General features: G+C 43.7%; 1 protein-coding gene across 6 annotated transcripts in view; it reads left to right on the forward strand.

The window, feature by feature from the left end:
• The first annotated feature begins 1366 nt into the window (after positions 1-1366).
• The window catches only part of FARP1 (FERM, ARH/RhoGEF and pleckstrin domain protein 1), a 200812-nt gene continuing 189933 nt past the window's right edge, over positions 1367-12245 (forward strand). For 2 of the 6 annotated variants that reach the window (XM_027880338.1, XM_027880339.1), the window contains exon 1: positions 1367-1643. The gene's annotated coding sequence lies outside the window, so the exon portion shown is untranslated. The remainder of the gene's footprint in view (positions 1644-12245) is intronic. The other 4 variants (XM_027880331.1, XM_027880336.1, XM_027880337.1 and 1 more) reach the window with 3 other exon arrangements.

The raw sequence follows: 12245 nt of genomic DNA on the forward strand, positions 1-12245 counted from the left end.
ATTAAAAACTAGACATAGTAGTAGGGCTCCTCAAATAATCTTTTAATGCTAGGTGCTGAGAAGGGTTACTTTATTCACCTAGTTTACTGCTCCCTCCTGGGTCACTGAAAGAACTTCAAAGACCTGAAGGGTCTCCCCTGCATCACTCATTTGCGTGCTCCGCCCAGTCTTTTCCTGAAATAAACATCGGAAATAAACTGAAATTTGGAAATTTCCCGAAATAAACTGGAGAAGGCTCAAAGAGATGCACGCCCTAACAGTTTAGTTATGCAAATATATAGCTGTGATTTAAGAAGTGCTGTATGCAGACAACTCTGCTGGCCCTAGGTGTGACAGCCTTTTTCCTGTAGCTCCAGATATTCTCTGAGGGAATATACAGGGTCTCTAAAAAAGGCACACACCCATCCCTGGCCTCTGCCTGGTGGGTTCCTTTCTACTCACGTACTGACTGGAGTGGAGACTGTTGTGAGACAGATCCTGGAGCCCAGATTACTACTACTGATTAAACTTCACTCTGCTGTGATGTGTGGTTGTCTAATGAGGAAGAATATAGTTTATGACGACCTAGTAACCAGAAGTGTGAATAGAGTACGCGCACACACCTAGTCCTGTGGTTTGTCTGGCACCTGAGACAAACGCTTGGAGTATGATGAGCGTGGAGGGACGCCTCCCGGCACATGAAGCACCGCTCTATTCTCTCTGCTGGCTCCTGAAGCCTCGCTCCTAGAGCAGAAGAGCTGCGGTATCCATTAATGCACACACCCCCTAAGGCAGTGTCCTGGTTCCTCTTGAAGGACCCGCCTAGTTGAACAGCCCTGCAGCTGCCGGCGACCGATTCCCTTTTCAAGGACGGGTAGCAGGGGGCATCCCTTCTACAGGGTGCCCCAGTGGGTACCTAAGCCGGATGGTCCTATAAATCCACAGGAAGGGGCAGAGACCCTGCGGAGTCTTTCGCTCTCCCTGCTCCTGGGCTGAAGCCAGGTTTAATCCTTCCCTTACACTGCGGTTACCTGGGCGCTGCTCGCCCCTTCTGGTTCCCTGGAAGACCAAGAGGAGGAGGAGGGGAGAAGGGATCTGGAGCCCCCTCGGCAGGGCAGCAGCGCAGGGCGGTGGTCGCTGCGCCTCCGCCCCTCTCCCTCTCGGGCTGCCCGGGTACCACTGCCGGGGCGGGCGTCCCGCTCGCTCCACGCCCGGCAGCGCGGATCCGAGCGGCTGCCGCCGCCCGCGAACGCTGGAGGGGGCTCTCGGCCGCCTCCTCCCGCCGGCGGCTCCCCCTCCGGGAGGGGGCAGGGTTAGGGGAGGGAGGTGCAGCCGCGGCAGCGCGGCGGCGAGCGGCGTCCAGTTCCCGCTCCCCCGGTCCACGGGCGGCAGCAGGACCAGCCCCTCCGCCGCCTGCCTCCCTTCTCCTCTGCGCCGGCCCGGTGGGCTCCCCGCGCTGCCAAGCCGGACATGGCGACCCTGCTCCTGCAAGCCCCTCTCTGTCCTCCTTCCCCCGCCGCCGCCGCTCCTGCCGCCGCCTTCTCCTCCTCCTCCCCGCGGAGCTTTTAATGGCTCGGACCTCCGGCGGCCAAGCGCGACTGTCCCTGCAGCAGGCGCAGCGAGGAGAGCCGGCGGGAGCCCGCGCAGCCCCAGCCCCGCACACGGTAAGGGCGGCACGGCGAACAATGGGGCCGGGCGGGAGCGGCCACGGGTGGCGGCACCGCGGCCGGGGCTGCGGGGCGGGCGGCGGGACCCGCCCGCGGGGCAGCCGGGGCGGGAGGCAGCGGACGGCCCGGAACGCCGCCCCCCGGCACCGTCGCCCTCTCCCCGGGCGGTGACAGCCCGGCGGACACCCCGCTCGGCCCCGCGTAATCCCATTACCGCGGGTAATCCGCGGGCAGGCTCCGCGCCCAGCGCCGCCCGGACCGCCCGCCCTTCTCCGCGTCCCCGGGCCACCGCGCCCGGGCGCAGTCCGGGCGGCGGCGAGGGCGGACGAGCAGCTCCTTGCCTTTTGTTTCGCCCTGAGCAGGGACCCGGCCCCCGGCCACGGCGGCGGGGCGGGAGCCCTGGAGGGACGCGCGGTGCCGGGCGGAGTTGGAGGGACGGCCCGGGGAAGGGTTTAACCCAGGCCGGCGGGAGGTGCCTCTCCAGGGGGGCGTGCGAGGGCAGCCCGCCTCCCTCCCGTCTCGGTCCGGGGCGGCCCGGCGGTGACGGGACGGGCTCCCGCTCATCCCCGGCCAGTGCCACCACCCCGGGTTCCCCGAGTGGCTGTAGCGGCTGCGGCCGCCTGGTGCTTGTTCCCTCCCTCTGCCTTCACACCCAGGGGTGCGCAGAGGTGGATTTAGCCTTGTTCCCTCGACGCCTTTGCCTCCACCTCGCCCGTGTCCGAGCTGGAGAATTCGCCACTTTCAAACCGAGTGTTGCCTGCAGTTCGTTTCGATCAGCTTTTGCCAGCCGGGAACAGCTGGGGAAAGTTTAGAGTAAACTGCAGTTTATTTTCAGAGCAGGAGCTCGTGTGCAGTAGGCCTTAGCTTTAGTGATACGGCTGCTTTCTCTCTTTTTAAAGCAGGCGTAAACTCTGTAGAGTTTATTTAAAGTTGCCGGAAATACTTGATTGCTGGCGTGAAATTACTATGTAGTGTATATTTTTCGGTCACAGTCTTCAAAGAGATTTGTCCCTGGAGAGTGGAAAGGTGATTGCTCTAAAGGAACAGTATCTCTCAGCGGTTCTATTATTTGCATCACTCAGATACTTTGACTCCCGCTCCATGTAGTGGTTCCAATTCACAGCAAAATCGAGCCAACAAAATAAAATTCAGAAGGGGACCTGTTAAGTAAAGCCCCAAAAGTTCTTCTGAATTAAAGTATCCACTTCCCCTACTTATGGATGCTTATGCAAGAATTGAGATATCTAGCTAATTAGTGGATCTGAGCCATTTAGAAATGGTCCCGCTACCAAGAAGGTATGAAATCCTCTTAGCTATGCCTCACGTGTCCGACCTGCCAGGGTCTCGAAACTTGGGTCTGGCTGACAGGACAGGACGGGAGCTGTGTATGCTGTGCTTGCTGCCTTGCACCCTGGGGCTCATAGTTACCCTGAGGTGGGGACAATGCTGTTAGTGAAGTCAGGTGAGAACTGGTCTTCCCCCTTTGCCCTGGCCTTCCCTAATATCAGAAGCGTGCTGTGCTCAGTCACGGGTAACAGCTCTGTGGCTCAGGGATCCCACCTAATGTTTTTGCTTCCTAATTTAGAACTTCATTCTCATCCATTTTGTTTTGCTCAAGGATTCAGTACAGTCTCTTTCTTTCTTTTAAAAATAACAAAGATGAGAGGTTATATGTAATATACTGCATTATGATGGCTATTTTTGAAGGCTTGTATCTGGCTATATCAGTCCAAACACAGTGTAAATTCTTTTATCCTTATGGAATTAAGTTAAAATCTAGAACTGTGGATACCTGTGTGAGGGATAGTTGGCAGTAGGGCCAACTTGTCATCATCAGGAGAAGGGGTTAGAAAGCTGTATTTCTCAACTTGTTTTTTGCACAAATCTTGTGTACAGTCAATGAAATTATTGTCCTTTTCTTCTGCACTCCTATGGTTTTGAATAAGCCAAACAAACTGGGGAAGTGGGCAGAATGTTTAGCAAACAGTAACATGGAACTTCAAAATGTCAAAAGTTGGTATTAGATTGAATGTGTAATATCTAAGCCTGACTTTTATTTAATGGTTGGACTTCAATTTGGATTTTTTCCTTTTTTTTTTTTTTTTTTTTTTTTTTTTTTTTTTTTTTTTTTTTTTTTTTTTTTTTTTTTTTTTTTTTTTTTTTTTTTCACTAGGTGAACACAGTTCATTAGTCATTTTGTAATCAATATCTTAGAGCATGTTACTTGTAACGAAAACTTTTGAAATAAAATTGTGGAAGATAAATGACCTAAGGGGAAATACCACTTAAATGTGATGGTTTGAAAAAGAAAAGAGAAAGACTTGATCTATGAAATGTATTTCTGCATTAAAGCTGATAGAGAATTCTAAATTTATAGAACTATTCAGTAAATTTTCCCTGCTGATTTTTAGATTAATTCAACTTACAGAAAAATCCAAACTTCCTCTTAAAAAATTTATGTATGATGATAACTAGCAGCTCTTTTTTTAAAAAATGTAAAAGATTTTGACACTGATGAATATGAGGCTGCCAGTTCTGGCAGCTTTTTAGCTTATGTATGCTTCATGATGGAGCTGTGCGAAAGAAACGCTTCTCTGGTTTGAAATATTCTTGCATTAAGTCTTTGACTTGCTGTTGGGCACGTATTTCTTAAATGGACTGACTGCTGCAGTGACTCCCAAATTGGGATCTGTTAGGCCATGAAGCTGGGGAAGGTGGTCCACAGGACCGTATTGTTTTCATAGTGTTTGCAGTGACAAGTTGGTTGTTGGGCAGAGACACTTCAGAGACCGGGCTAAAGAATCGTTCGAATCGCCAGCTGAGTGCTTCCTCTCAGCTTTTGCAAGGTGGAAAACTACAGAGAACAATGTTGCCTGTTCCCTGGTTGTTAATGGTTGTCCATCCCCCTTTCCTGAGACTGGAATTTGAAGCGCAGGTCAGTGCTCTGACCTTGCCCTCCCCTCTGCTTCATTTAGGGAAATGCAGATCTGTGTCTTGCTGCCTGCAGCGGGGATTGGGATCCAGAACTTTAATGGAATTGACTCAACTCATCTTCTTAAGCTTACATTCATATTTAGGAAGTATTTTTTGCAACTGTAGGATTGGGTTACAAAACCTGATTATATACATAAGTGAAACTCTAGTGGATGTTTTCAGGAGTTTAACTTCTATATTATAAGTCCTGGTTAAATTCTAGTGCCAAATCAATGTATTAGCATTGTAGTTTTCATACTATGCTGTTAACTATAGGGACTAAACTTACTGAGTTTGGTTTCTGGTTTGATATTTTCCCGCCACTCTTTTTTCATGGTGCTTGTCTATGCCAGTGTCCTTATTTTATATTGTCTTTTTTAGAAAAGCATGATAAAAATGCAGTTTATTGAATTTGGGTCCGCCAACTTGTTCTGCTTTTTCTGTTTCTTCTTTTAGAAATTGGCATGTTTATCTTAAAAGTCCCTCTCCAGGCTCAATTTCATGACTTTGAAAGGTTGCTGTTTGTGTATTTTCTATTTTTTTTTTTTTTTTTTTTTTTTTTTTTTTTTTTTTTTTTTTTTTTTTTTTTTTTTTTTTTTTTTTTTTTTTTTTTTTTTTTTTTTTTTTTTTTTTTTTTTTTTTTTTTTTTTTTTTTTTTTTTTTTTTTTTTTTTTTTTTTTTTTTTTTTGTGTACTCTTTTGAGTGGCTGAGTAGATGGTGAAGTTTCTAGTTTACAGATGGACTGTTGAAATAGGGAGAATGGAGGGACGTCTTGTTTTTCTGGTTGGAAAGGCACAGACGACTAATTACAGAGGTATAAAAGGTCATCAGGATAAAGTCAGCTTTGAATTTGTGCAAAATGTCAGTAAGTTTGGCCTGCAGAAATGTAGGCAAATCAGACAATTAGGTCAGTCTTTTTAGGTTGTGGGCACTATCTTGTTTGTCATCAGCTACAGGATGATGAGCTTTCTGGCCATGTCTGTAATGAAGTAGGCTTGATTAAATGTTTTGAGAAATGAAAATGATACACCTTTTAGGGGATTGGAGAAGCAGCCTATGCAACTACAGTTGTTTGTTGTTTTTTTTTTTATTCTGGAAACATAGATAAGCAAATTGTTTCTAATGTTTGTTTGTCGAAAAGGACTGAAAGAAAAAAAAGAATGGTGAGTCTGTTAACTGGAACTCAAGTAAAATCAAGCTTTGTTGGTGATGTTCAGGAAGGTGCTAAAGTTCAGTTTTCTGTTGATCTGGTGGGGAGAGCTGGTTTTTATAATGTGCCTTTTGGTGTTATACAGTTAAGTCTGTACAGTAAAATCTGATTTTGTGTCTCTGTATAAAATGGAGGAAAGCACTTTCTCAGGTAATGAGATCTGAATACTGAGGTTTACAGGAGAAGATTTCTGTACAATACACGTTTGTTACTAGGAATGAGGAATACTGGGGTGGTTGGGTGGTATTTCAGTATAAGGTAGGGATAGCGTTTCCAGACAATGTTTTCTTTCCCAGGTTACAAATTGGGTGCAGTGGTAAAAGCCCACTGAAAGGTGGGAGGTGGGAAGCTGTGTCTCTGAGACATTGCCGCTTCCCCTACTGGGAGTGCCTTGCCTATGGGCTGCTCTGCTTCTTACCATTAAAATAAATTTTCTGGCTACCCTGGCATCAGTGCTGGAGATTTCTGACCTATGGTACAAAATTTATTAAATGAGTAGCAATGTTAACAATTATTTCAATCCACGTCTCCTTCCAAATACGGTGACTTGGGCTGGGGGCAAAGTAATGGCATGAACCTTGCAGGGTAACTGAATTTGTCATAATGGAAGTATGTTAAGAAACTATTACACTCCCATTTGACATGTGATTCTGCTGTCTTGTAAGGCTCTCTGAAGTACTGTTTCCAGCTCTGTCCCTTGCTGGGTATGTTAACACACAAGTGAAAAGGCTAAGTTGGGCAACCAAAGGGGACCTTCTCATCCTCTTTTATGTATGGATGTCCCCAAAGCATATATATCTATAATACACAAGGTTTTTGGGTGTATAATACACAACGTATTATAGAAATTCTGCAGCACGAGATGTCACATGGGCCGTTTTATCTGAGGAAAAGCTCTGATTTTCTGAACAGAGATGCAAATATCAAGCCATCGCTGCTTGAAACAACTGTGCTTGAGTGCATGGACTGTTATTTACACATAGGAAATATGGGATTGCTGCCTCAGGGACAAGCTACTCAAGTACCTGGATTGACTTGCACAAAAGGAAGAGTACACATTTTTATAGGTCAAAAGATTATTTACTTGTATACTGGAAACCCTAGCAGTAATTAGAGAGTTGGCATCATTGGATGCTTCCTTTTCTGGTCTGGGGCTGCTTGTACTGTTGGCCACTGTTGGCCTGTGTCTTTCACACCAGATCATTTGCAGGAGCAGTAGTTTGATTGCTGGTCACTAACAGTTCTGACGACTAAATCTCCTTAACAAGGGCCTTTATTTTCAGTCACTAGCACCAAATAGCAAGTGTGGCACAAAGAGTCTAGCTGCTCACTAACCTGGGTGCATTTAATTGGCTCTTGCTGCTCTGCAATGGAGATTTTTCTGTTGGCTACGCTCTTTCAAATAATTTATTTCTATACCCGGATTAAGAAGTTGAGCTGCTGATGTTACGTGTTCACTCTTTCATATTTCTGGACATGTCCCAACCTCCTTCTCCCCACTGAACAACACCAAAGGTGTTCCAAGGGGACCTTTGCCAGCCCAGCAGTGGAGCACCAGTAGACTGCTCATTAGTCTTTTATGTCTCTCCTTATCAGTTTTACTGTGAAACTCGCTATCGCTTTGGTTGCACATGTTAGAATAATTATGCTTCCTGTTCAGCAGGTTTGTGTGGCATTGATTTTGGCCTGAAGGTTCAGGGGAGGGGAAGGATACTATTAAATTATATGAATTGACAAGTATGTCTTCCATAGTATCCTTTTTCCATTATGAGGTGAGTTTAAAGCATTGTCTTGCACAAAGAGAGGCAGGAATGCTGAGCAGACTTTCATACTACTTATAAAGGAGTTTTCCCTTGCATTAATAAATAACTGGGAATAAATTTCCAAGAGGAAAAGAGGATGTGGTGATATCACTATTTAGTTGGAAGAGAGCTTCACATCATTCAGAGGCTCTGGGAACACAACAGGTACCAGAAAGACTTGGAGCATTTCCCTGACCACCCTGGCTTTCCTATGATTATGAGAAAGGAGGACGTGATGTCATTTGAGGGTTAAGAATTCTTTTTTTCTGTCCATCTCTCTCATTTTTCCAGTTATTCTGGAGTTTGTTGCTGCTTATGGCTTACCATCAAAGTGAATGTAATTTGATTTGGTTTTATTTTGTTAATTCTCTGCAGTCTTGTGATTGCAATAACAGTGATTACAACTGAGAAGTCTCTGGCCAGCTCTTGCCATGGTGCATAATAGCAGTGTCTTTTTCAGATTAAGGAGAAGTATGATTTGTTTAATTTGTCCTGCCTGAAGTTATTTTCTCAAACATTCAGGCTAAAAAGGGAGGTAAAGCTCTTGTAAAAGTAAGAATCTGCAGAAGTTGTTTCTTTTCTCACGAGTTTCCTATTTTTCAGGGAGTGGTTAGTATTCAGGCTCTTAACAATATGAAAAACATTCAAGGGAGAATGAGTAGAGGGGTATTCAGTAACTTGTACCTTTTATAAAATTAAGAGTGTATGTAATTTTACATACCAAATAGTCTCAGTGCATTACAGAAGTTAAACCTAATTTGTGTGAAACTGTAAGGTTAACCTCCTTGACTAATTTGCAATATACTTTTATTTGAAGACCTCAGCTCCTATCTTATCCTTGTGGAAATTCCTCCTGAAAAAAGCTCTTTGGTTTGCACTGCATTTGTAAGACCTGAAACCCTTATGTTTGCTTTTAACATGGTAAACTTTCAATAGTGCTTTTTAAACAGAGGCATCAGTATGTGCATATGAGAATATCAGTTATGGTTATGCCATTGTAACCTGTGTAAGTCTAATGTTTTGGTGAAGAGTGCCATTTTTTCCCTTCTATGCTCTTTGAAATGTTGAGCGTAATTTTCAATACTATGATGAAAGATAAAATGCTAAAAACTGAAAAGAAACAAAAATTAAGAACTTAGGTAGGGAAACCTAGAATGTGCAGTCAATAAATACTGAAACTGAAGCTAGCAGAAAATAACCCCCAAAGTGCCTCAATAGGAAATTAATAAATAAAACAAGGACAAAGCAGATGGTGTGATAGTATTGCAGTGGAGAGAAGGGCAAGTGACTCTACCATTTGAATGTAAAAAAGGTTTTAAAAGGCATTCTAATTAAGTGCTGCTCACAGCTCTGCTTTTACTAGTAATATTTGAATTTTGAGATAGGTCACCAATGACACAATTCCAAGAGTATAGGATCCCTTTGACTAAAATATGTGAGCTGGAAGTTAACCTATTAAGACAAGAATGTCTAAATAGGTCTGTGGGAGAGTAGAAGCTGTTGATGGTAACTTTATGGGGCAGGTTCTTCTATCTCAGTATTTTTTTTAAGTAAGGCTTGAATGATAGTGCTGCATCTTTGTTTCTGACTATATAATTGCTCTGTACCTCTGTAAACTGTTGGGTAGCTTCAGCCATGGTACACAAACAATGAAAGTTAATTAAAAAATCAGTGGTAGATAGAGGAGAGACTCAAACCACTGCAGCTGTTGCTGGAGGTCATCTGTGTTGCCTGCCAGCTGCCCCATTAGCACTTGTGTTGGCAGGGTAGTCACACAGGTACTGCTCAAAGCAAATGCAACCTCATGCCATCTAATTAGCTGTGAGTAAATAGGAGAGTGTCAGGAGAGGGGTTGGGAAGGCTGGCAGGACAGGCAGGGTGTGGTGGACTGAGCCATGCAGCAGCCGGCTTTTCTTTGAGCAGGGGCTGAGAAAAGGGTATCAGTTGGGTGGAAAATGATTTTTTATTAGCTCTGTTGGTCGTCAAAGGTGAGTGCTTTTACATGGTTGCTCTTAAAGGGCAGAAAATAGAAGCAGTACTAATGAAGCCTGTCCAGAAAGTGAAATTTTCATCAAAAACCTTGCCCATATTGACACCGAGTGCAATTTCCCGAAGTTATCTGCAAGTGCTTCCTATACTCCTTCATGGCTGTGAAGGAGTGTGCCTATCCAATGAAGTACCAGAGTGGCGATGCAAGAGCAGGATATCTGCATAGTTTTTAACTCCAGTTGCCCAGACTTTTAAATGAAAATCAAGGACTAATTAAAATTCTGTACCAAGAAATTATCCATTAGGAAATACCCTGAACATGAACATTTCTCCCTTAATTTTGCGTGTGGTGGCTGCACACTGAGGCACTAGAGAAATTGTTGGAGCAGTTTCTAGTTGTAATAATGCTTCAAGGGTCATTTGAAGTAATGCACAAGAAAATGACCCTTGATGGTAGCTCTCTGCTTGAGAAAACCCAACACAGTGAAGCCATTCTTGTCTTCCTGAATGAAGAGAAAGTACATGATGGAGGCAAGCTAGGGACTAATACTAGCATGCTACAAGCCTATGACTGAAAAATTAGATCACCATTATGGTGGAGTAGAGTGTATGTATGTTTTTCTACATATCATGAGAAGAGGGAGTTCAAAAGCATTTTCTTTTTCTGGAACTAAGATATAGACTTTTCATTTTCTCTGCTTTAAAGAAAATCTAGTAAACCCAAGAGTCATATTCAAGAAAATTCAGATATGTATGTGAAAACATTAAAACTAAAGGCAGCATTGTTCTTAGAATATTTGAATTGCAGTAAGCAAACCCATTTCACTTGTATGCATTTTCTGTTGCAATCAAGTGACAGTTTGCCTCAACTTGAAAAAGGCTGACATGCCCAAGAGCTGGGTTGTACTGTATCAGCTGGGTAAAAGTTTCCTAAAGTCTTTTGGCAGTGTCTGACTTTGGTGAAATAAAATACTCTGCAACAATTTTTCATTTGGATCCATGTATGTTAACCAGTGAGTGAATTTATTCTAAGCATTAGCTTGCTTGTTTATGGCAAATCCTTGAGTAGCCTTTTTTTTCATCAGACTTTGAGCTTAATTTTAAGTGGAATTTTGTCATGAGGACAAGCTAGTCTGGTTACTCTTGAATGTGTTTAAGGAAAGTTTCATACCTCCTTCTTTGGTATTCCTGCAGTAAGGCCTGATCCTTTTTTATCTATGAAGTTTAAAGCATGAGGGAACAATAAAGGCTCAAATCAATTGGATGTAATTGCAGCTAGATCATCAACATAGTTTTGTTTAATTTACAGTGTTTATTTAGTGCTCTCCTGTTGAGGAGTTTTAATCAAATTGTTCAAGCTGTGGAGAACTACAGGGAGGAATAGCAACAGCCCAGGTGCTTGTCTGAGGACTCTACCATATATATATATATATATGTATAGATGTGTGTGTATATATATATATATACACAGTTTGAGAAACAAAGACTTTTAAGGTCTGGTGCAGTGGCTAGAGTGGTTCCTCTGTAACTGAGCAAGTGGACACAGGTCTCCCACTTGGCTAGGTTCTTTTGTTGGGGCCACTCTTATCCTCCATCAATGCAATTGAAGCGTCAAGAGAGGGGAGCTCTGCTTTTAAAGTCACACAACAGCATAGGTGAAATGAGTACTTTGAATACAGTGAATGCAATTGAACATGTGAATAGCATGTCCCTGCTGTTTGAACAGCCTTTAGAAGCTCGTCTCAGTGCTTGTTGTTTGTACTTCTTGCTTTAGTGTGCAGTGTTGGCAGTGCTCATCTGCTCTCATCGAGGGCTGTGGTGGTGCCTGGTGCAATATTAGGCTGTGCAGGGCTAGAATCCTCAACCCTCAGGTCTGAGAGTGCGTGTGCTATGGGACAGCTTCAGACTGTTTTCTTCAGGGAGCAACATTTGATGGGGACAGCTAAAAAGCAAAACTCTTGACCTTTGAACACATGGAATGTTTGGGGGGATTATCCTTACCCAACATGCAATTAGCTCATGTTAGAGGGAGAACCAGTAGCCCATTTCTTTTCGCCAGTTTCTTTTGTCCACTCTTTCCCTTCTTCCCCCTCCTCGATTCTTAGTGCTTTAGCAGTATGTGTGGGCTTTTTTCTGATTCATTAATAAGGCTGAATTTCTTGTGGGGTAAAAGAAAAAAACATGATGTAAATCGAGTCTCGGTGATTCTGTTTCTGCACGTAGTGTGTGCTGTGATTGGCAGTACTGGGAAGAACCATTCCTCTTGTCTTAGTTTTAATAACAGTTTATTAGAAAATCCCCAACCCAAACCAACAATACCGTCACTGTTGCAAGGATCATCAGGGAAATGTGTTTGATTACTAGAAATTTAAGCATCTATGGCTTTTCTTCTAGAAATAAAGGGTGAAGAGTCTGCAAACTGAATCATTCCTTTAGTGAAGGTGGGATGTTACTGATGCTACTTTTATCAGGTTTTCAGGTAGTAAGGATTATTTGGCGTTCTCCAAACCTGGCTATATTGATTTTTTTTGTTCAATATTTACTTATTTTTCCTTCTTGAATTCTATGCGTGCTTGTATTTCTCGACTGTTTTAATGCAGTTGCTATCTGTGATAGCATTCTATT

The sequence above is a fragment of the Empidonax traillii genome, unplaced genomic scaffold (genome assembly GCF_003031625.1).
Source record: "Empidonax traillii isolate 1590-97213 ecotype Southwest subspecies unplaced genomic scaffold, ASM303162v1 scaffold68:size1967880, whole genome shotgun sequence".
Classification (NCBI taxonomy): Eukaryota; Metazoa; Chordata; class Aves; order Passeriformes; family Tyrannidae; genus Empidonax; species Empidonax traillii.